The sequence below is a fragment of the Canis aureus genome, chromosome 1 (assembly GCF_053574225.1).
Source record: "Canis aureus isolate CA01 chromosome 1, VMU_Caureus_v.1.0, whole genome shotgun sequence".
NCBI classification, from domain to species: domain Eukaryota; kingdom Metazoa; phylum Chordata; class Mammalia; order Carnivora; family Canidae; genus Canis; species Canis aureus.
The window spans coordinates 62,204,527-62,230,613 of NC_135611.1; the positions used below are offsets into that span (position 1 = coordinate 62,204,527).

At 36.1% G+C, this 26,087-nt stretch overlaps 1 protein-coding gene across 16 annotated transcripts in view; it reads right to left on the reverse strand.

The window, feature by feature from the left end:
• LOC144316120 (uncharacterized) overlaps positions 1 to 26,087 on the reverse strand; it is a 480,356-nt gene that overhangs the window by 416,053 nt on the left and 38,216 nt on the right. For 11 of the 16 annotated variants that reach the window (XR_013381954.1, XR_013381950.1, XR_013381955.1 and 8 more), the window contains 2 exons: positions 1,059 to 1,185; positions 107 to 303 (listed from right to left, as the gene is read on the reverse strand). The exons of 2 other annotated variants lie outside the window; for them this stretch is intronic. The gene's annotated coding sequence lies outside the window, so the exon portion shown is untranslated. Of the gene's footprint in view, positions 1 to 106; positions 304 to 1,058; positions 1,186 to 19,442; positions 19,632 to 26,087 lie in introns of those variants that run through there. 3 more of the 16 variants (XR_013381974.1, XR_013381960.1, XM_077901670.1) reach the window with 2 other exon arrangements.

Consider the following 26,087-nt stretch of genomic DNA (forward strand, 5'->3'; position numbering starts at 1 on the left):
GTATAGTATGACTATGTACCAAATAAGTATCTTTCAGTAGCAATTTTATTCTAAAGGTGAAAATTTTAGCCGATGATTTCTTATTTGCAACTCAGTGCTCACTCACCTTACAAATATTGGCATATTTTTAGGGTGTAAACAGATGCTTCCCGACTTCTTCCTAGAGTATCCATCCTCATATGGTCTATTTAGTCTAGTTGACACATAACTCAGGCATAAAAATTACAAAAATGAAAATATTTCACTCAAAGTAGCAAATAAAACAGGACAGGGAGAAAAGTAGTCTTCTCAAATGTGAGCAACCTATAAAGCATAGCATAATTAGTTACATTTTGTGTGAATTTAATGCACTAAACACATATGCACACACAAATAAGAGTTATAAGTACTATAGAATAGATCTATAATCTAAACTAGATGGACAATGGAGAGAGGGAATTTGTTATCATCATCATCATCATAATAATAAATCTACCTCTATTCTTTATACAGCTTAATGCTACAAACTGTAAAAAGCTAAAATCAGTAAGAACTGACTCAAAATGAGTAAGTCTCAAAGCTCATAATACCTAATAATATTATATTTATAAAAAAGATTAAATAGCTATAATTTTGACTATCTGTATATAAATCCATATGATGACAGAGATCAGGCAAAGTTATTTTGGTGTGAAAAATGACAGACCTCTAGGGATCCAGTTATGATAAAGACCAGCTAATCCAGTACTTCCCAACCTTTTAAAATATGACTATTTTCAAGAAATAATAATGTTAACTAATAATTGTGAATATATGTATTAAAGACATCACATGCCAGATTCTGCTCTGCATATGTTATAAGGTAGCTATTATTATTTCTCAGCCTTTTAGAGGAAGAATATGAGGAACAGGGATTTTCTAGCCTCCCAGAATCTAAAACCAAGGAATCAGCTTCAAGGTCCAGACTGGCATTTGCTACAAGATATGGCAGTAATAGCCAAAAATATGTCCTCTCCAAATATTTCAACTTTAAAAGTAGATTTTTCATTTTTCTAAGTATTTTATAAGATTTAACATACCTTTTGAAACAATTATACATACGCGAGATTCTGATACTCCTCTCTCATTCTCCAGGTTGAAAATCATGGCTCTTGTCCTACCTTCTTATTTTATAGATTCATGCCTTTAGAAATATTTCTTAAACACCTGTATTGGGCGATGAGCAAAATACAATCTTCTACTTGATGATAGTTTCAAAAATAATTGTACAAATGAGTAAAAGGTGTTAAATTAATAAAAGATGGATAAATATATGATAATTTAAAAACTATCAGAAGGCCTCTTGAGAGAATAGTGTATTTAGTATATTTTAAAGAATGGGTAGGGTTTAGATAAATTTAAATAGTTAAGAAAGATGTTCCAAGTATTAAAAAATTATTAGGAAGAGGGGAGAGATTTAAAAGTACATGATGAGCAGGAAACAAAGAGTCCAATTTGCCAGAAATGAAAACTATTAAAATGCATATAGGAATAGATAATGTTGAAGGTAGAAGAAGGAGGTTCTGGAAAGTTAGACAATTCCATAAACAAGGGTATAATAAGACTAGAGCTCAGTTTTACACAGGTAAATCTGGTGGCAGTATATAAAATAAATTGGCATGATGATAAAATACAACTGGCAAGAGAACTATAAGAATGGCAATGGAAATGCAGCAAATGGGGGAATGAAAATTACATATTATACAAATAGAATCCATACATTTTGAGAAACAAGTGATCTAGACAAGAATAAGAGAATACAACTTCATGAGAAAAATGACTGTGAAGATTAAGGATCATCAACAAAAATAGTAAATAGAGGGGAACATCAGCTCTAAGGGTCAGTCATAATTTCAGTTTGAAAAGCTGAATCTGAAAGGTCAGAATAGTCAGGGGAAGATATCTAGCAGGCATTTTTAAAATGTTTCATTAAAATTCAAGAGCAAAACCAGGGTCAGGGACACAAATGTGTTACATTGGTTACAGATTCTGTTATAAAATTAGATATAAGAGGATACCAAGGCAGGGTATACACTGAGAAGAGTAAAGAATTAAAGCAGGTCCTTGAGAAACATCTACATTGAAGGGGAGAAGAGAAGGAGTAAAAAAGACAAAAGTCATCATCAAAGAGAGCAGAAATTCAGGCAAGTTGTAATTAAGAAATTAAGGGTGAGTATAAGAGTATGTAGTAGACAATAATAACAAGCGTTACAGGTAGGTCAAGGATGGTAAAGCCTGAGGAATTCCATTGGATTTGTTAATAAGTCAATGACATCCTTCAAAAAAGCATTTGTGGTAAGCAGAATAATGGCTCCTAAAATATGTCCATATCTAAACCCCTGGAACTTGTGAAAATGTTACCTTACACGGCAAAAGGGACTTTGCAGATGTGATTAAGGATTATGAGACAGGATGAGTATCCTGCATTATCCAGGTGGGCCTGTATGTAATTACCAGGTCCTTACAAGTAAAAGAGGGAAGCAGGAAAGGAATAAGGAGACGTGATAATGGAAGCAAATTTTGGAGCAATGGGATAGCTTCACTGAGGAGGACTAGGGTTCGGGAAGGCGGGGGACACAAGAAAAGAATGTAGGTGGCCTCTAGAAACTGGAAAGGCAAGGGAAGCCTCTTCTCCTCAAGGACCTCCAGAAGAAATGAGCCCTGCCAACATCTTGAATTTAGTCCCATGAGACTATTTCGTATTCCTGACCTCCAAAACTGTAAGATAATAAATACGTGTGACTTAAGCCAACAAGCTTGTAGTAATTTACTACAACAGAAATAAGAAATTAAAACTTTCAGTTAAGGGGCTAAATTAGTTGCTACTCTTCACACCAACATTTGAGCTGTAAAGTTAAGAAGGCCAACATCAAGTCCCAACAGTACAAATTACTTGACTTTTCCATGTGTCAGTTTCCTTGTCTGTAAAGTGAGAGTAATAATAGTACCTACCTCACAGAGTTGAGAATATATGAATACATAAATGAGATGACACTTGTAAAATATTTAGTGTTTAGCACCTAGCATGGGCTCCATAAATGTTAATTATTGTTATGTCATATGATGAAGGATTAAGGAATATTCTAGGCACTATAAAGCAGTAAGACAGGTGGGATCCCCTGGTGGCTCAGCGGTTTAGGGCCACCTTCAGTCCAGGGCATGATCCTGGAGTCCTGGGATAGACTCCCACATCGGGCTGCCTGCATGGAGCCTGCTTCTTCCTCTGCCTGTGTCTCTGCCTCTCTGTGTGTGTGTGTGTCTCTCGTGGATAAATAAAATCTTTTTAAAAAATAAAATTAAATTAAATTAAATTAAATTAAATTAAATTAAATTAATAAAATAATAAAATAAAATAAAGCAGTAAGACAGTGAAACCTAGAGAAAGTGGAGACCTGTGGAAACTCAAAGTGCTAAGACTGCTTTGAACTGATTCAAGTCATATTGTCATATTCCCAGTTGTGTTGGCCCTGGTCCAACAGCACTCTTGCACTATATCACATTATTTGTGGCAGAGACTACTATCTGTCCCTTTCACTTTAGTAATAGAACCTCTGCGTTTTTCCTAGCACAAGGTCACACAACTAGAGACTATCTTTTGTATCCTTCCTTACATACAGATGTCCCCATGTGACTATATTCAAACAGCTGGATGTGGATAGAAATATGCCAACTGGAGGTCAATCCTCTAAAAGACAAAAGATCCTTGATCTCTACTTTCTCTTTCCCTTCTTAAATGCTAGGACATGGGCAAGGTGCTAGTAAAGCAGCTCCAGCCATGTTAGAGAAGATCTCATCCTAAGAGATAGTGTAAAACAAAATGAAAGGAAATCAGACTCCTAGATGACTTCATTGAACAGGGCTAATTATTGCATTGGACCAGCCACCTACTTCTGGACTAATTAAATAAGAGAGAATCAACTTCTATTTTGTTCTGGGCTACTTAATCCATACTCTATATACTTATATAGAGTATATATAAGTATATATATACTTATACTGTTCCTATAAATAAATTAATGAAATAGAAGAAAAAAGAATATAGAGAAAAGTTAGAGGAACCTGAGGTTTCAGAATGATAAATCTAATCACTATTCTAGAAAAAGATTGGAAATCTTTTTTGAAGAGTTAATAAAAATATTAATAACTTTAATTGCAAGCATATTATGTTCCAGGAACTAAGCTAAGTTTTTTTCATGCAGTGTCCCATTTAAGCTCTATTATATTTCTATAAGAATAGTCCTAATATATCCCCATTTTTTGATAAAAAAAAGATTAGCCAATGATATTAGCTAAACTACCCAAGGTCACATAAGCAAAAAGTGATTTTAACTAAAGTTGGCCTAATTTCTAAACCCTAGATTTTAATCACTATATGTCCTGCCACTTATGCAGGAATAGTAAACAACAATTTAGCATTTAGGGGTAACTTATGGTACTAAGATTTTCCATCACATACACTTTTATATTATATCCAAGCAGTCATGATTTTTTATTTCTACTAGAAAACATATTTTAGATAATGACTTCTTTTATCTAAACATTATGGGTGTCCAAGCATATTTTTTATTGGAAATGTAGATTTGAGCTACACATCTTATGTGCACACACATACATAAATACATCAAAATTGGCAAGAAGTTAATAGGGGGGCTGGCTGGCTTGAATGTAAATAGAATGTAAGGGAACATCTGTATAGGATTTAAGACCTAAGCTGGTAATCTGCTGCATGTTCAAAGGAGTCAATATTAAACAAATTGTAATTTCAAATTATTATGTATTCTTCAAATAGACATTCTTCAATCAGTTACTAAAGATTATTTCTGGAAATTGAAGCCTATCTCCTAATTATATGTTTTTTTATCTTGAATGAGACTTCTCAAAAAAATAGATTGCAGTTTTGTTTAAAGACTACCCAGAAATTTCAGTCCTTTATCTAAAGCTTATTATTTCTTTTGAGCATAATATATATAGTTGGGATGAGTAAATACCACTAATTTGATATTTGATTTCCAGACCAGCAGTCAGTTCAGGAAAGGACAGCAAAACCAGATTGTGAATTTGCTATTGACATTGGGCTACTATTTAGGAATATAAAAATTCTGCCATCAAAACCATATAACATATTACAAATGGGCTTCATATTTAGTGCTTAGTACTAGATTTAATAGGACTCAAGTCTAGGCCCAATGAAAGATGTATTAGAACACAGATAATTTCAGGTTTGTAATCAAAGCTTTGTTATTGCCATAGACTGAATATTTGTGTGCCTCAAAAGTCACATGATGAACCCTAATCTTCAATATGATGATATGAAAATGTGGGACTTTTGGGAAGTAATGAGATCATGAGGGCAGAGCATTCATGAATGGGATATTAATCCTCATAAAAAAGAATCCAGAGAACTCCCTTGCCCCTCTGCCATGCGAGGACACAATTAGAAGACAACTATTTCTGAACCAGAAAGCAAAAGCACATCATGAAGTTCTCAATTCATTGGAAGGGAGGGCTAATTTCTAATCAGTGTGCTATGAATAAATGTTAAATGTTAAATCAGAGCTATGATAGATTTTATGATGGAAATATACATATCATTATGATAGTTTAAAACATGAAGACATGATATAGCCCCTGATATCAGATAGAACTTCTCTAAGCAAGAAATGTATCAGCTGTATCTTTAAAAATTAAAGGAAGTTACCAAAGGCGAGAAGAGTGCAGGTGGGAGAAGAAGAGATCATTCAAGAAACTAAATGAAAACCAGTGTAAACCTTGGGACAAGATGAGCTTGGAGTGAGAGGCAGAGCCAGAATTGGCAGGGCTTTATACACCATGTTAATGATTTTAATCACTGTCTTGGGAACAACAGGAAGCCAATGAAAGGTTTTAACCAAGAAATGACAGGGTAAACATAACAATATTCTCACCGCATCATGAAATTTGAAGGGAAACAAGAATGGATAATGGGAGAGCAGTCTAAAAGCATGTTAATTCAGGTCTTCCAAGAAGCAGATGCCAAGATGGATTAGAAACACAAGGAATTTATCAAGGTTAATGCATATGAAAAATAAAATAAAAAACAGGAGTTGGAATATCCAGAGAAATATTTCAGACTGCAACATAAGTCTGAAACTTTTGAAAGAGAAATGTCAGCAAGAAGGATTAAGTAGGAAGAAAATTACACTAAGCTGCTTTGACAAAGTCTCACTCAGCCCAACAAAGAGCTTCAGGGCAAAGATTGCACATGGAGGAGTTCCACACTGGTCATAGCAGACCAAGTCCAACCACCCCTTCTGTGATTAGTCATTGGCCAGAGCTGTTAGAAGTCAATCCTGGAGGCAACATCAGTTAACTATACTCTTTATGGGTGGTTCTCTCCTAAAGTGAAATCTGAGGAGTGCCTCTGTCACTATAAAGAGTTGACTTAAAAATCCAGGCGAGAGATGAGGTAGGTGGTGGTAAAAATAGAGATAAAGAAAAAAAAATTATGTACTCAAGAAATACTTAAGAAGAATGAAAATGAGTATGAAAGAAAGGGCAGCACTAAGAAAGCTCTTGTATATCAGATAAAGATAATTATCATATGATTCCACTAGTATATGGCATTTAAAAAACAAAACAGAGGATCATAGGGGAAGGGAGGGAAAAATAAAATCAGACAAAATCAGAGAGGGAGACAAACCATAAGAGACTTTTAACTATAGGAAACAAACTGAGGGTTGCTGGAGGGGAGGGGAGTGAGGGGATAGAGTAACTGAGCTACCCTATAATTTTATTTATTTATTTATTTATTTATGAGAACACAGAGACCTAGGCAGAGGGAGAAGCAGGCTCCCCATGGGGAGCCTGATGTGGGACTCAATCCCAGGGCCCCATGATCATGACCTAAGCCAAAGGCAGATGCTCACCCACTGAGCCACCCAGGTGTCCCTCATCCTTTATTTTAATGTGCAGTAGAAATGTGTCTGTTGTGTTTAAAACTAGGTTTCAGTCATAAATATTCTTTGCTGGTAAGCATCTTTTTTTCTTTCAAAAGTGTTTACTACATGTCAACAGGTTCGGAAACGCATCACCTTAGAATTATATAATTCATAAAAGGTTATACAACCAGTCATCTAGTGAATTATTACATAATTGTAACCAATTTTAATATGGCTGATTTGACTGGTGACCGGTAGTCATTGTGTCCATAGTACAGTCATAGTCCCCAAAACTTTAGTCAGCATGCAAAACTGGTCCACCAAACTAAAACTGAGAATCAACTGTCTACATCTCTCCAGAGTGTATGGAGCTGGCTGCAGACCACTATACACTGACCATAAAATCTCACCAATACACTGTAAAGCATCATGAGAAGAGGTCACGAGATATACTGGCCAGCAGTGAGCAGTGCCCAAGACAGAAAGAGAGACTGACCAATACTTGGACTAGAAGGGCAAGCCGTCCACCTCATTTCTCTTACTTGCTCACAGTTTCAGCTTAATGTATTAAATAGGAATAAAGAAATGAAAGTTGTGACTGCTAAGTGATGCCAATTTCTCTTCCTGCTGCTTCTACATTGACCTCTGGAGTCGCAGGTCTTCTCATTGACCTGGAAATGTTGTTTCTCAGAATACTGCATCAGGCCAAAGAAAGGATGTGGGATGGGTTGGGGGGTTGGGAAAAGGAGAAGAGGGAGAGAGAGAGAGAGAGATCCACATATTGAACTTGTTCCCCATATCCCAGGGAAGGAGAAGTCCTACCAAATGCAAAGAAAAACAAACAAAAACAATTGTCTTGATGACTTATTGCCTATCTGAGGATCTTTAAAAAGGTAACTGTGACTATGTGTGATTTCATCTCAAGGGCTAACTTCAGTATTAACATTCTACTACCACCACTACTCCTTCCTATTAATATGTCTGTCACTAGATATATACTGTAAATCTGATAAGTTATAAGGGAAGGTTAGAGGTATTAAATTCTGGCATTAAATTGTATTTTGTCACCAGCAGTTGGCTTATTCCTTTTCCCACAGTTGTCATAAAATAACCCTCTTGCTTAAATTACCACTCACTATTTACCATAGATCCCCAAAATTCTAATTATAGTATTTGCAAAAATACAGCTACAATTCTTGTTAAATAACTTTAAAGGGATGCTTTCCAATTTGTTCTAAATATCTCTGTAAGTTGTAATGAGATTTTAGTATAAACTTTTAGAAAGATAAGATGACTTTACCAAAATAAGAGAACATAAATCAATTGCCTGAGTTCTAAATAATAAATAAATTATATTGTGAATAAAACAGAAGTCACAGAGATCCCTGGGTGGCTCAGCAGTTTAGCGTCTGTCTTCAGCCCAGGACGTGATCCTTGAGTCCCAGGATCGAGTCCCACGTCGGGCTCCTGCAGGGAGCCTGCTTCTCCCTCTGCCTGTGTCTCTGCCTCTCTTTCTCTCTGTGTCTCTCATGAATAAATAAATAAAATCTTAAAAAAAAAAAAAAAACAGAAGTCACAGAAATAACAACAGTGTGAGAAGCTGGAAGAGCCCTGAATATACTTCTAACATTGTTTTAATATTGTAAGACAATTTCAGTGGGAAAAACTGATGGATTTACAAAGATTATTTCAAATACTTTAAAAATATTTTGTAGGACCTTAATTTTAAGTGTTTATGAAAAGAGAGAATAAACTCCTTTAAGTTTAAAGGAATATAAAGAGGAAGAAAGGAAAGGAAGGAAAAAAGAAAAGAAAGGAGGCAGGAGGGGAATCAGAAAATCTAAATTCTTATTCAGAGAAAAATATTAACTTCCTGAATTGAATTCTTATCACTTAGAAACTGATTAAAGGAACTGAGGCTTTCTATATCCCAAAACATTGAGATCCTCTAAACTGTTATCTTTCAGGTTTTGGGCAACAGCCACCCCAGATAATAATAAAATATGAGCTTTCATGTAAGACTTCTCTATATTAGATGTTGAACTTTACTGAGATAATAGAGAACACTTAAATCAATTTTTAATAACAAAAAAACTACCTCTATCTGAATGACCTCCAGATCTTGAGAAAACCTTATTTTATGGAATAGACACGTCATCAAAACATTATTCATAAATCTTTTATTTTTTCTAATAGAATCATATTTCTCCACTAAGTTATAATTTCTAACATGCTTTGTCTTTATCTCAAGATAAAGACTTTATTCAATTGGCAGAAATGCCTAAAAATGTGGCTTTTAGTTTCTCTGTCAAGAACCTATCCTATATAGTAAGTGATTTATAACTTTAGAACAAAAGAATAGACATCACTTTGCTTTTTAAAGAAAAGAACCTTTGTAGTAAATATTTTTACGATACAAAGATTCATGTGCTAGAATGGCAGTTGCAAAGAATACTTATTTTACCTTCCAAACTACATTAGCTAGACTGGCGTAGCCGATGCTACAATAGCAAATACACCCCCAAGTATTAGTAGCCTAAGATACTCAAGTTTGGGTTATTTTTTTTTAATCACCTCTTCATATTAGTTAGGGAATCTTTAAAAGCTACTATCTTTCATGTGGTAACTCAGGGATTTAAGCTCTTTCTATCTCAATTTATGGCTTCCAGGATTGCTGTGGCAGTAGAAAACTAGTTAGAAGTCCTAAAGAACTATGCCTGGTCAGGTCTATAATTTGCATGCATCATTTCTGCCCATCATCCGAATTAGACACTTGGTCTCCCATCTAACTGCAAGGGATGCACACAGATATTTGGCGAGGTATTATTCACTCAGCCACCATGGTTCAAGTTTTATTATTTGCTGATGCACTTCAAAAAGAATCTGCAGCACAATGGCATTTGTGCTCTAATAGGTTTCTATTAAGTTTGCATGTATGCGTGTTGGAATGACAAAGTTACTAAACCACACTGTGCCTGACTGAACAGAAAAACTCTCCTGCAACTAGGTCTCATCTTCCCTCACAATTCCATTAGTCGGAAATTTTCTCTTCCCTTCCTTTTCCTTTCCCTTCCATTAGTTGTTGCCCAGGAGCAGCTGCCCCTATACATTCTCGTTTAACCCCAAAGCTACTCCAAGGTGTGATCTGCCATAGAAGTTAAATGCAGTAGAGGTTAAAATTCAGGGGACATAGAACAACACTCAACACTCAATTGTCCGTTACTACCATTAAGACTTCCAACCTAATGCTGATTTGGGGGACAAGACTCACCCTCCCTCTCAACCTCTCACTCTCCCTGTTTGCAACAAAATGAAAGAAAAGCAAGAAATAGAAGTTTTAGGTCCTGAGAAAAGATAAAGTGTTTTCTGCTTTCTAACAGTATCAGAGAGAAAGGAAATAAAACTCAAGAAAGAAATAAATGGTACACATAAACAGAAATGCAGTCTTTCGAATAATCCCCATGTTCCAAGTTTGGCAATGAAGTGACAGAAAATTGCCAGAACTAAAAGAGCCATACTTCTGAGAACACAGGATATCATCTAGAACAGGTAAAGTCACTGCTGCCACACACACACAAAACTGGGTAAGACTCTGGAACTCTGGCATAAACCAGAAAGAGAAGAAACACCAGGAGGGACAGAGATTACCTAATTACTTCCAGCCCCAACCCACTGCAATAGCAGAAATGAATGAAATGAAAATGCAAAATGCAAACTGAGTTTTTCATAGAAAATGAACAGTTAAAATCTTTGTTTGTAAACGGGTCCATATCTACTATAGTTACATGTAATTCTTTTAAAATATTTGCATAAATGTAAATTATTACAAGAGAAAAAGATAAAACACGCTAACTTCTAGGGATTATGAATGAATTTTATTGTTAAATTGTCTTCCAACATGGCTTTAATGTGTTAACAGTTCACACTTACTCTATTTACACATGACAATACGATTGTAAAGCTCTCAAAGTAATAAGACAATTTAGAGAAATTTAATAAAATATATGAAAATGTATTGGCCAATACTTAACAGCTAAAATTAAATTACAGATAAATACTTGATAGCAAATAAAATTTTCTTATATTGATCTGAGTGTATCCATTCCAAAAAAATTTCCAATGAAACAATATAACCTTTTAAAAATGGTTATAACAAACAACATAACTGTTAGGTTGAAGCTAGATAACAGCAGTGGAAGGAACATCCAAAGGTAGAGTCCCAAGTCCTTGAAGAATGATAGAGAAATAAGCTGGAGGCAAGGATGGTGATAAATAAGCTACACAATAAATGCCCAGAGACACAACATCCAGATCTTGTGGCTTCGAAGACCTTGGGGCTGACAAATCAAGAGCCACAGGTGCAGAGCATGCGCTCTCCTTTCCCACCTCTGCCCCTGAGTAACTCCTAACCTTGTTATAATGCATTTGCATCGAGGTTATAGCCCCTCAGATACAGAAAAGCATTCTGATACAAACCTTGCTGGGTCAAAAATGCCCCCTCCCAACCTGTGGGTGGAGTTCCCCAAATAACTGGAAGCAGCCTCCATTAGAGCCCACCCAATTGCGCATTATAGCTCCTCCAAGCCGAGTGACACAACCACTATCCAATCCTTACACAACCAAAGGCCAGTTCCACCTTGCAGAACTTGCCCACTCTTCCACTTTAAGACATACTTTCCTTTTAGTAAACTGCTTTGCACTTGCTACTTTCCTTTCAGCTGTCTGGATGCCCACACAAATCTTCTTCCAGAGAATCCAAGGACAGAAACCTCCATTCACACAATGCAGACTCCCCCACTAATAACATAACCTTCTGAGAGTTGACACCACTATTAAATTTTAAAAGCTAACATCCTGGTGTTATTTAAATTCATCTTGATTTTCCTGTATCTTTAATTATCTACCATCCTTATGTCCTAATTGATTCATGGCTGAATTAGGAGAACAAAGATTTAAATATTTTGTTAACTGTCTAAAATTGTTGATTTTATTCTTAAGGCATGCTTACATTTTGATCAACTCTAAAGCATTTGACTATTAACTATAGTACCTACTGGTGAGACAAGCAATAGGCAGTCTAGTGAGCAAACAACATCATGAGTATTGGGGCAGAGAAAAAATTAGCAAGGAACTGAGAATGGGTCCTCAATAAATAGCAACAGTAACTTTTTTTTTAATCAGTAGGGAAAACTACTTTATCCCTTTGTTTTCCTGAACCTGAAGAAAAAGTAAAGCAAATGTGTAGCTAGTTGGGCTAGTAATTTAGGTTCATGATGGAAGAACACTGAGAAACCCAGGACAAGCATGATTCTTTCATGAGTATCTTCTACAGTGGTCCTTTGGACTTCTCAGTAAAGGTTGCTTCTGGATGCTACGCTGAAACCTCAAAAGTGTTTTTCTCTACTAAAAATGAAGGATTTTGCTGCCTGTCATAAATAATTTTGTTGCAACATATCATTTAGTAAAGCAAGTAAAATGTGGCTCCTTACTATCATTTAGTGAGGTAATGGTAGTAGCTATTAAAAGATAAAGACACCTTGTAATTTGAATTGCTTCCAGCTGAGCAGTCATCACCTGGACATATGCTATGCAAATGCTACTCCTCTTCCTGAACTCCTCTACGTTTAACACCATTAGTTTTACTCTCAAATTCTGACACTGAAACCAAAACGAACAAAAAAATAAAGCTTTTAAATTAAAACTATGCAGTTAAACCACAAAAAAGGTAAGGCATTCTGCCTAACTGAATAAAATAATAGTTTTTCATTATGGTTCATATTTGCCTGTACTTCTGTAAATTCCAAGGCAAATGTAACCTTTTAAGGTAGAAAAAGAAGTCTTCATACTACAAAAAATTATAATAAAATCAGAAACAAATTATTCAATTTATCAAACATACCAATTGGTTACAAGCATAGGCTTTGGAGTCTTGCAGATGTGGATGTGCCTCCTAGTCCTATCACATCTGTTATGACCCTAGACAAAGTACTAGGTCTCACTAGGCCTCACTTCCTCCCATGTAAAATGGGAAGAACAGAACCTAATTCACGAGGTAATTATGAAGTTTAAGGAAACAATACTCTTAAACACTTATCATAGTACCTGGAACAGACTAAGCACAAAAAAAAAATGATTAGCTATAAATATTATAATGTATACTATTCACGGTATCAAAAATCTAGTAAAGGAATATTATTGTAAGCTTTGAAGTTCAGGCTTAGCAAAACCCCTACCTTAAGAAGCTTTGAGGAAAAAGGCACAAGAAATGGTTGATAACATGTATAGAAAAACATTATTTGCTCAGCTTTTTGTTCTTACTTCACATACTTAAGGGAAGAAATTGTTGTGCTTTGCAATTATACTGAAATCAAAACTGCTCTTTTGTCCAAACTGCTTTTAAAATGTCAATCCTACAAAAGCAAGCAGAAACTAGAGAGAGAATGGCCCGTTAGAAAAGAGAAGCAAAATAAGATAAGCCCACATTTGACTGGATTTTTCTCTTAACGACACTCCCTGTTTGGTCTGTGCATGGATGTTTGCACTCAAGCAAAAAATAATAGTCTTACTTTATTGCAGAGTGATAGGTCAAAGTTCAGGGTTGACTGAGCAGACGGAAATTGAAAGAGAAATCCCAGACATGAGGGAACCACAGAGGGGTCAGCCCTGAACTCTGCATACAAATACCTGTTAAATATTTGAATGAGTTCTAAAATTTAGAGTGTCAGTTGAGGTTTCAAGGACTCACGTGGAAGACTAGAATAGTTTAGCATGAATTTCAGTAGTCTGGGAAGACAAGTTTGAAATTGAGGTCCAACCACCTTAGAAGAGATTAGCTTTCCATCAAAACTAAAGAAGTATATCAGCTTTACAAATAATGACTATACCCAAAACTATGGGCTACATCCTTGAATTAAAAATAAAATAAAAACAAACCATCCTAAAAAGCTAAACAAATCCTCCATAGGATATAAGTGATTTGCCAGTGATTTAAATGCCTTTTAAATTCAACACTGTTCAAAGCAAAAAAAACCAGAATCAATTGTCCAACACTACCAATAATATTTAGGATTAGGTATGCAAAGAAGCAGGCAACTTTGATCTATAATCAAAACCAAGTATCAATAGAAGTAGAGCCACAAATAACCCAAATGTCAGAATTAGTAATGAGAGGGACACCTAGATGGCTCATCAGTTAGGTGTCCAACTGTTGTTTTCAGCTCAAGTCATGATCTCAACCCCCAGCTCCATGCTCCTTGTGGAGTCTGTTTCAGATTCTCTCGCTCTCGCTCTCCCTCCTCCTCTGTCTCTCCTCTCACACACATGCACACTCTCTCTCTCAAAATAAATAAATAAAATCTTTTTTTAAAAAAAAAGAATCAGGGACGCCTGGGTGGCTCAGTGGTTTAGTGCCGCCTTTGGCCCAGGACGTGATCCTGGAGTCGGGGGATCGAGTCCCACATCAGGTTCCCTGAATGAGCCTGCTTCTCCCTCTGCCTGTGTCTCTGCCTCTCTCTCTCTGTGTCTCTCGTGAATAAGTAAATAAAATCTTAAAAAAAAAAGAATTAGTAAACAAGGACTGTACATTATAAATACGTCAAGGAAATTGTAGGACAAGATGGATGTAATCACCAACATGATGAGAAATTTCAAGAGAGAATTTTCAACTCTAACCAAAAAAAATTGGAATTCTAGAACTGAAAAATACAATATATACAATCAAAAATTTATTGGTTTAATAGTAGATTGAACTCTGCAAAAGCAAGGAAATGTGAATATAAAGACAAATCAATAACAGAGAAAAACAATAAAAATAAACACTAAATCAATGAACTATAAGAATATTAAGCTGTATAACTCAAGTGCCATTGGAGTCCCAGAGGGAGACAAGGGAATAATAATATTTGAAAAAATAATAACCAAGTTTTTCTAAGTTTCAAATAAGAGAACCCCACAGACTCAATAAGCTCACTAAATCCCAAGCAAAATAACTTTTAAAAAAATCTATTCCTTGGGCAGCCCGCATGGCTCGGTGGTTTAGTGCCACCTTCAGCCCAGGGTGTGATCCTGGACACCTGGGATCGAGTCCCATGTTGGGCTCCCTGTGTGGAGCCTGCTTCTCCCTCTCCCTGTGTCTGTGCCTCTCTCTCTCTCTCTCTCTCTCTCTCTCTCTCTCTCTCTCTCTGTGTCTCACAAATAAATAAATAAAATATTTTTTAAAAATCTACTTTTTATGTAGATAACAGAAGGAAGAAGTACTTACATGATCATCAAACTACTGAAAAATAAAGGTAAAAAAGAGAATTTTAAAAGCCAAAGGAAAAAATACACTATATAAGCAGAAACACTGATAAGAATAGCAGGTTACTTCTAGTAAAAATAATAATAACTGAAGCCAGAAGACAATGAAATAACGTCTTTAAAGATCTAAAATGGAGAAGAAAGAAAAAGTTGTCAAATACAGTTCTGTATTTGGTGAAACGTCTCTCAAAAAATAAACACAAAATAAAGTCTTATGTACATAAAATTTGACAAAGCTTGTTGCCAGCAGATCTAAGAAAAACTAAAAGAAGCTCCTCAGGCTAAACAGATGTGATGCCCAGTGGAAATTCATACAGAAAGAAATGATAAGCAGTGAGAGAAAATGGTAAATATATGGGTAAATATAAAAGGCAACTTATCCTCTTCTTAATTTCTTTTGAAAGATAGCATAGTATTTAAATAATAAATATTCTGCTTAAAGTATAGAAAGCTGTCAACGAACACTACTCCTATGCTAGCAATAAGAAAAAAAAAAAAACAGATAATCTACAAAAAATGTTTCTTAAACTGATCAAGGCAACCAACTGAACTGAATTTCAAAGTGTGACAAGTCTCTCCAAAAGAGATGAACTCTTTCATCTTTGGCAGAGCACAGAAGGAAAAGGTGGCTGCCAAAAATGTAGGCAAGAATAAATCAGCTAACACTTTAACATACTCCTACAGGCCAAGTGTGGGCATGTAACAGTTTAGAATAATTTAGAGCCTTAGACAGAGGGTTGTTCATACTCACAGATTCTTTTTCATGAGCCTCTACTAGGTACTCATAAGAAAGATTCTAGGTAGGGGAGAAGACCAGGGAGCATCACACTTATCAAAGGGGACATTCTGTGAGTGGTGATCAGTCACCACTGAGGCACAGGCACAAAACACTGCTGCTTCCATCCTCCTGCATGAGCCAAAACCTTAAGAGACTGGGTAAGAGGGAGCAAACACTCTTGCCACCACAGCCCAGGTACAGATCTATTGCTTCTAAGCAGTATAGAAGGAACTCTTATTTTTTTTTAAGATTTTATTCACTTTTTTGAGAGAGAGAGAGAGAGAGAGCACTTAAGAGAGAGCAAGCACAAGCCAGGCGTAGAGAGAGTGGGAGAAGCAGACTCCCCACTGAGCAGGGAGCCTGACATGGGGTTCAATCCTGGGACTTTGGGATCATGACCTGAGCCAAAGGCAGACACTTAACCCACTGAGCTACCCAGGCACCCCTAGAAGGAATTCTTTAGGCATTTTTTTAAGGAATTCTTCTTTCTCACACCCAAGAGTCAAGCAAAAATTGAATGCTTCTAGAAGAATAGAAACAAAAGCTATTTCTATGGAATGGGCAGAAAATCTCCTGAGTCCAGAATCCTGTGCTGATACAAAGGTTTGTTTCCACCGGCAAAGAGGAAGAAAACTCTATCCTGCCCAAGACCCCTCCTCACAAAGATATAATACATAGTTTGGCTACCACTGTCAAGAAGACCAAGAATGCTCAGAAGTCCCCATTCTTAAGATACAGGCACACTCTGCCTAAGACTGAAACTGGACAAGAAGACAAGTACAAAAAAAAAAAAAAAAAAAAGACCAAGCACAGGGACTGCTCAAATCTCAGGGTTGAAGAAGAGCACTGAAGATAAACTATGTGCTACCTCAGCTGCCATAATAAGCACAAGATAATAACAGGCCACCACTGAAGAATTTGAAGCCTAAGATGTAATAAGGATAATGATAACAACAACAACAACAACAACAAAAATAAACCCAGCACAACTACAAATTATATTGACTAAACTCCCACGATAATAAACTGGAAGAAAAAAATATGCATGAACATTCTAAAACATCAGTATTATTTCTCTCAACCTCTACTGTCCTTCATACGATGACTGGTATTCAATAGAAAATCATTAAGAGCTACTCAATGTTGTCCAGAGAAATAGAACCAATAGGACATGTATGTGTGTATTTATAGAAAGAGATTTGTTTTAAAGAATTAACTCACATGGAGGCTGGTGTGTCCAAAAGCTGTAGGGCAGCCTAGCAGCCTGGAGACCATGGAAGAGCTGATGCTATAATTCAAATCTGATGGCCATTAGGCTGAAAATTCAAAGATGAGTTGATGTCACAGTGCAAGTCTGAAGGCTGCCTACTGGAAGAACTTCTTGCTCAAGAAAGGCCTGCTTTGGGGATCCCTGGGTGGCTCAGCGGTTTGACGCCTGCCTTTGGCCCAGGGCATGATCCTGAAGCCCCAGGATCGAGTCCCGGCATGGAGCCTGCTTCTCCTTCTGCCTGTGTCTCTGCCTCTCTCCCTCTCTTTCTATGTCTATCATGAATAAATAAATAAAATATTAAAAAAAAAGAAAGGTCTGCTTTTATTCTATTGAAACCTTCAACTAATTGGATGAAGCCCACCACATTATGGAGAGCAACCTGCTCTTTTACCCAAAGCCCAGAGATTTATTTTCTATTTTTTTAATTAATTTATTTATTTTAAGATTTTATTTATTTATTTATTTATTCATGAGAGACACAGAGAGAGAGAGAGGCAGAGACACAGGCAGAGGGAGAAGCAGGCTTCGTGCAGGGAGCCCAACATGAGACTCGATCCCAGGTCTCCAGGATCACACCCTGGGCTGAAGGTGGCACTAAGCCACTGAGCCACCCGAGCTGCCCTTTTTTTTTTTATTTAATTTCAAGTTAGTTAACATACAGTGCAGCACTGGTTTCAGGAGCAGAATCCTGAATTCACCCATATACAATACCCAGTACTCATCCCAAAAAATGCCTTCCTTAATGCTCATCACCCATATAACCAATCCCCCCCGCCACCTCCAGCAACCCTCAGTTTGTTCTCTATATTGAATAGTCTCTTATGGTTTGCCTTGCTCTCTGTTTTTATCTTATTTTATTTTTCCTTCCTTTTCCCTATGTTCATCTGTGTTGTTTCTTAAATTCCACTAAATTCCACATATGAGTGAAATCATATGATATTTGTTTTTCTCTGACTTATTTTGTTCAGCATAATACACTCTAGTTCCATCCACATTGTTTCAAATGGCAAGATTTCATTCTTTTTGATTGCCAAGTAATATTCCATATATATATGTTTATGTGTATATATATCTCACATCTTCTTTATCCACTCATCAGTCAATCTAAAGCCCACAAGTTTAAATGGTAATCTTATCCAAAAACACACTGACCAAAAAAAAAAAAAACCTGACAGAAACATCCAGAATTATGTTTGATCATATATCCAAGTACTATAATGTTATTAAGCATCAGAATTTGCTTTTTAGTAAAAGAAAAAATAAAAATAAGCACTGTCAAGAGATAGATCAAAACAGAACCAGAGGACAAAAAGCAAATTATTAACATCATAAATAAAGTAAATGATATTATTACAGATTCTGAAGACATTAAGATAATAAAAAAATATTATAAACGACTTTATGTCTATAATTTTGATAATACCAGTGGGGGGTACTAAGTCACATAGCAATCACCTCCCTTATGGTGATAGGGAGGAGGATGTTACATAACTGTTACAATAGAATCTGCATACCCAGTAATCCCACTTCTGTTAAAAACATCATGGCAAATGAATATGTATATATGAAGGTTACAACATTATTTCTAATCGTAAAAAAAAACATTAGAAACCACCTGAATATTCATAATAGAGGAATATCTGAGTATATCTTAGTACAACCTTACAAGGCAATATTTTCAAATAAAAAAAAGTGCTACAGCTATTTATCTGTTATATTAAGTTAGAAAAAATGTAAAAAAGAATAAACTGTTTTGTGTATGTGAATGTTTTTATGGCCATGAAGAAAGATGTTGAAGAATATACTCCATTATAATCAATTACCTCAAGGGAATAATAATGGATGGGAATGGTTTGGTAGATGATAATGAATGTGTTCCTTATATGTGTTTAGAGTTTTACTTTTAAAAGCACAAATTACTTTCTAATTAATTTTAAGATGAATTTTTAAAATAAAAATGTATAAGTCTTCCAAGAAAAAAAGTAAAATATATGATCTTTTTAGAATTAACCTACTGATATCTCAAGTATGTATATGAAACCTCTGAAACATTTCCATCATCCTAGTCATGAATCAGTGCATACTCAAACCTAGTATTAAAAAAGAGTTCTTGAATATGAAATAACAATGATAATAAGGAACAGTTGATATCATGAAAATGTTAATGTTAACTTTTAAACTTTATTTTCACATAAATCTTATCTCAGCTATAGTTTGAATTAGAAAACCTAATCTGGGCAGCCCTGGTGGCAGCGGTTTGGTGCCGCCTGCAGCCCGGGGCATGATCCTGGAGACCCTGGATCGAGTCCCACGTCGGCCTGTGTCTCTGCCTCTCTCTCTCTCTGCATCTCTATGAATAAATAAATAAAATCTTTAAAAAAAAAAGAAAAGAAAACCTAATCTTCTGAAAACTATAACAATCTTAAACCTTTCAATTCCCAGTCCAACAACTGTTAATTATCAGTATGATGGTCAAACAGCAATTTGATTTAAAATAATATTTTCTTCTACAATATTATATACATAATATAGTTGGCTATGTTTGGGAGCACTATGGCTATACATTTTCTAAAATTATTCAGCTCAACAAAAAATACTTGGACAATTATGTGCCCAGTTACGTTCTAGATAATAGGAATAATAACAAAATTTAAAAGATACTTGCTTGAAGTATCTTTTACATAACATTTACATATAACATTTAGTGAGATGCAGAAAAACATAAATATAATATATATATTAGCTAATTCATTATTCCTTATTTAAAGGCAAATGAGCTTTAAAATAGCAATATTAGGGGCATCTGGGTGGTTCAGTTGGCTAAGTGGCTGCCTTCGTCTCAGGTTATGATCCCGGGATCCTAGGCTCAAGCCCTACGTCAGGCTCCCTGCTCAGTGAGGAGTCTGCTTCTCCCTCTGCCTCTCCTCCTGTTCCTGCTCAGGCTTCTCTCTCGCTCTCATTTTCTCAAATAAATGTATAAAATTCTTAAAAAATATATTAATTTCTCCCACTTTGTTCTCAGTTTGTAGCACTAAGGTCTCCCTCCTCCTCTGTATATCTGTCAATCCATTACATTTTATAACACTATATTGAAATAATCCATGTGAAACTTTCCCTCACAAACTATAAACACTTCTATAACCAATATATCTTCATCTTGCTTACATTATGAGTATGCAGTAGACCCTGAATAAATGCTCATTGAAGTGGAATAAAACTGATGCTGCTTATACTAACCTGAATTACAAAAAGAGGACTCTAAGAATAATAATAAACAGTTGACATGTTATTGCCCCTGCATGCTCTGAATACCCTTCCTATGTCTGAGGAATTTGCCACCATTTAAGTCCAGCCTTGCCAAGGTAGAAAATCTCCCTGCAGTTAGAAGCAATCCTGAAAATCAGACATTCAGATAGAAGACCACAGAGAACAAGGTGAGGAAGCACACAGAATCAGTTTTCTAGTGAGGATGGAGATGGAGAGTGTGCAGCTTTCATCCACAAAGCCACTGCAATGTTGTATTCCTAGTACAAAATGGCAGCAGGGAAATTCTAATATCTAGCAGCAGCAGCGCCCTTCAGACAATTCTACAACATGGTTTTGGGCATTGTTCCTGCACATTTAGCCTTGAATCTGGTTCTTCAGATCTCCCATGGCCCTATGAGCTCCCCATTATCCCACCAAACACCGCTTCTGTTTAATTCAGACTCCCTGTCATTTGCATGCAGTTACAAACACTAACACAATTAGTTTAAGCAAAAGAAAGTGATTCTAAGAGTCACTGATTATAAATGGATATTTTTCTGTATATGTGGGAAACAGGGGTAATCCTAGTTATCAGAAGGCCAACACTGAGAAGAAACTCACTTCATATGGAATGGACCAGAATAAGTTAGAGCCAACACTCAATTTCACTCAATTTCCCTGGAATACTGTGAGCCCTGAGAAGATCATAAAATCGATGTTAAGAAATCAGCCTTTCAATCACTCCAGGCTCATGCAGGGAAAAACTTTACGGCTTATTTTTCTTATTGCAACCACTATTCCCAAGATGTGCTTATACCCAGGAACTCAATAGCAAAATTATGCAAGGACAGAAACAATAACATTTCTGAGGATCTGTGAAGCCAAACACATCCCTATGTGTGCTGGTTTTTTATTTAAATAATGTGGTGCACGTTTTGTTTTCTCAGCTGCAGTCTATTGTAATGGAGTAATTTGACTTTGTTTATAAGTGATTCTAAAGACCATTGGAGCAAATCCACCAGCCCTTGCCAGTGATGAGGGACAATAATCTTCTGACCAGTGGTTTCTCAAGTCTAGTTGCACAGTGGTATATGCTGGGGGAGATTTTAAAAACACTGAAGCCTAGGTCTCCATACCAAACATTCAAACTTCATTGTTCAGGGGTGTGACCAGAGCATCAAGATTCTTCTATCTTTCCAGGTGTTTCTAACACCTGGAAAAAATGAGCCAATGTTCAGAACCACTAAACCTGTTTTAGACCCTGGCTATCCCACAGGCCAGCAGCTTGTGGACCTATTTTTAATTTGCTGCTTATAGTAAAATGTGAGAAAAGAGGGGCAAATCAATGTTAGAATAGTTAAACTGAAAGGAACCAGGACTTGAGGATTTGGGAAATTCTCAGCCTGTCCTGATGGTGTAAGCTATTAAAATAAAAACCTTGTTTCTGAAAGTGTAGCACAGAGAAAAACCTAATAAGTACAGGACTGAGTATGTGCCTTTGTTCAAATACTGGAAAGATCGAAAGGCCAAAGATATTCAGTGACATTACTTCAGTTATCTTCTCAATCAAATCAAACAGCTTCTAGGAAGCTTAAGGGGGTTATGTCCTTCAGCCATTTCAAAACTAGCCAAATATAGAGAAGGGATTATCTCAAAATAATTTGTGGACTTGAGATCTGTCTAATGGGATGAATTACTGTACCATGGGAGACCCACAAGATTCTTGAGAAATACTGCCAGCATAGACTAAAAGAGAAAAGAGATTACAAAATAAAAGAAGATTGTTGGGCCCCTGAAATTCTGTGGGAAGAAAGTGGGTCAAGAGCCTAGAGAATGGAATCAGGATCTCAGGGGAAGAGCCAAAAGCCACAGAGAATTATCCCCACACTTTGAAACCAAAGGGAATCTGTCTAAATGAATTTCAAAACTTCTTTGAACCAGTTACTCCCTTTTGTTTTCATTTTCTCCCCCATTTTGAGCCATCGTGTCTGTAATTCTCACCTTCTTGATGCCTCACCATTTTTTTTTACCTTTTTGTTTTGTTTTGTTTTTTTTTTTTTTTTTTTAGATTAAATGTTCACTTAGTATCGCAGATTCACAGATGATAAGAATTCTGACCAGGAGCTTCATCTGAACTGATTTAGATGCTTTAGGTGATATGACTAAATTTTGAGAAGATGTTGTATTGGTATGAGACATATGAGGAGCATAAAATTGGTTAACATATTTTACATGTGGAATAGTCATGGAGTCAGAGGGTGGTTGGGAAAGACAGAACTATATGGTCTTCCACAGATGTCCTGTCCTAAGCCCCAGAATGTGTGAATATGATAATATATCACTCCCATGATTACAAAATACTATATAGTACAGTTGATCTTAAAATAGGAAATTACAGGGATTCCTGGGTGGCGCAGCGGTTTGGCGCCTGCCTTTGGCCCAGGGCGCGATCCTGGAGACCCGGGATCGAATTCCACGTCGGGCTCCCGGTGCATGGAGCCTGCTTCTCCCTCTGCCTGTGTCTCTGCGCCTCTCTCTCTCTGTGACTATCATAAATAAATAAAAATTAAAAAAAAAATAGGAAATTACACAAGCCCAAATCTAATCACAAAAGAAAAGAACTTTTCTAGCCAGTGGTAGAAAGCCAAGTCAAGAAAAGGATTCGACGTGTCACTGTTACTCTAAAGATGAAATGTACATGAGCCAAGAAATGAAGATAAATTCTGGAAGCTGAGAACCACCTCCAGCCAATAGCCAGCAAGATAACAGAGACAGTCCTACAACCACAAGGAATACAAGTCCTACAACCACAAGGAACACAATATTAAGACATTCTATTAACAGCCTGAATGATCCTGGAAGCAGACTGTTTTCTTTTTTCTTTATTTTAGCAGACTGTTTCCCCCTCAGAGTCACCAGATGAAAATCTCAGCTAGTTACCCCCCTAATTTCAACTGAGCTCACCAGGATTTTTTACTATGATAACTGTGAAATAAGAAATGTTTTAAGGTACTAAGTTTGTGGTAAATTGCTACACAGCAATAGAAAATGAATATGTTGGGGAAAAAAAAACTTTTGCAAAGACTTTGTCCTCTTTTAAAGTACCATCAGAAATCGGGCATCTGGGTAGCTCAGTGGTTAAGCATCTGCCTTTGGCTCAGGGCATGATCCTGGGGTCCTAGGATCGAGTCCCACATCAGGCTCTCTGCAGGGAGCCTGCTTCTCCCTCTGCCTATGTCTCTGCCTCTCCGTGTGTGTGTCTCTCATGAATAAATAAATAAAATCTTTAAAAATAAACAAAGTCACCTTGCTTAAAAAAAGAAGAAAGAAACATCTTGCTAGAGGAACACTATAATTTTAATGAAGTAACAGATGTATTTTCTGTCATTAAAGAAGTAATTTGTATTGGAATTGGAAATAATTTGTATGTGGATTTAGAAACGAAATGAGAAATGAATCTTAATGATTTCCTTTTCACACTGAAACTTTAAGTATAAAAACACAAATTGAAAAGGAATGAACAGGATTAATGAAGAAGAGATTTTGATTCTTAAAGCTTTCTTAATTAATTTGACAAATGTTTTTAAGCACCTATCATGTACTCAACTCTTTATATGCCTTAGCAATGTAAAATAGACCAGACATAATTTAAGAAACCTTGAACAATAACGCTAATAATAATGATGAACACTTACTGGATACAACCTAGGTACCAGGTGTGCTAAGATTTTATCTGTATTCTCCTTTCAACAAACAAGTAAAGCCATGATAAAAACACATCTAGAAGAACATACAAGGCAACAACTTATGGTACAAAAGAAATTAACAAACATTGCTCATGAAGAATACTGAGGAAGTTTAAGACTAAGGACTCACAAAACAAGGCAACGATGAGCAATCAGAGAAAATAATGTATCTTAAGTCTTGAGGGATAGAAACAATGAGGTTTATCTGGGAAACTTATAGGTACACTAGTTCAGCAGGAGAAAAGAAGGCAACATTGAGAGACAGGCAGAAGTCAATGGAAGAACTTGTATATTTAGCTAAGGAACTATAGACTTGTGCTAACTGTTCCAAAAATATTGTCACTTTGGTTGTAAGAACAGACCCTTTTCTTGTTGCCACCTACTCCCTTGTTCTTATACTCAAAGAGGCTGACCTTGAAGAAAACACATACCAAAAAATATGTTATTTTTTCAAACCCTAATGAAAAACTACTCAGTGAATTTCACCTGGTCTCACTCACTTATTTTAACCACTGGTAATAATGAGACTCAGAGATGTTACACTATCTGTTTAAGTACCATAACTAGAAAGATGCTTATTAAGAGTCTGTGCTCAACTACTCTGACTCACACTCCAGGAATCTTTCCACTGTGCCTTAAGTTATTTTTGTAATTTTCACATAACAATGTTTGAAAACTAAAGAAGTTTCCATCTTTCAAGGATCTGGAATATTATTTTAGAAATAAGTAAATCTTTTGAGGCAAATGTTCAGAATGAGTTGTATAGTTTTATTAAGTCTAATATAATACAAATAACTAACATAGTTGGCCAATTATTTACTCAAAAGAAGGAAGAAGTAAAACAGATGAGAAAGAAGAGCAAGAAAAACACTAATCTCAGTCTTTGAAATGCAAGCATTTTGGTTGGAAACAACCTAGCCATATCAGGGTCTTCTACGCAGCCAGAGTATCTTAGGGTCCTGGGCTATGCAAAGATGACTGACTTTAATCTTCCTCACAAAATCTTAGGAAATTTTATGTTCCTCATAATAAGAACATCACGCTCAGGAACACCATGAAAGCAGACTGGACTCCTCTTAAGCCTGACATAGCAGAAAACTGGCATTCAGATTTTTATAGATGAGTGTATGACCACAATTATAATCTCTTTTGTAACTCTTTTTGATCTACACACACACATACACACACACACACACACACACACACACACACCCTTTCCCATCATGTTCATTCATGTTCCATAGTTATAATCTATATTCTTTGACAAATGGGTCTTCTGGTATTTCCTTTTTGGTTTTCCTACTGTGTTAAAAAAGTATCATTTCCTAAAATAAATCAGTCAGTTTTGAGCCATTCCAGATTCCCTAGTACCCTCCCCAATACTAATGTCAATCTTAGAAGATAATAACACAAAACCCAGGATCCTCACATCAAAATTCTCAGAAGCACAGGTTTCATATCAAGAAAAAAAGTGTACATTTTTTAACTTTCTTGTATCCATCACAATAGTTATAACCAGACCAAAGACAGAGGAGAAAGCCAACAGGTTATCTTTATTTAAAAAAAAAGTTTTTTTTCACCCCAAAAGCTAGGTGAAGATAGTGATTAATTTATTTTTTAATGACTTTATTTATTTATTCAACAGAGAGTGAGAGCACAAGAAGAGGGAGTGGAGGCAAAGGAAAGTGAGAAACAGGCTCCCCACTGAGGAGGGAGTCCAGCGCAGGGCTCGATCCCAGGACTCTGGGCTCATGACCTGAGCCAAAGGCAGATGATTAACTGACTAAACCATCCAGGCACCCCAGATCATGATT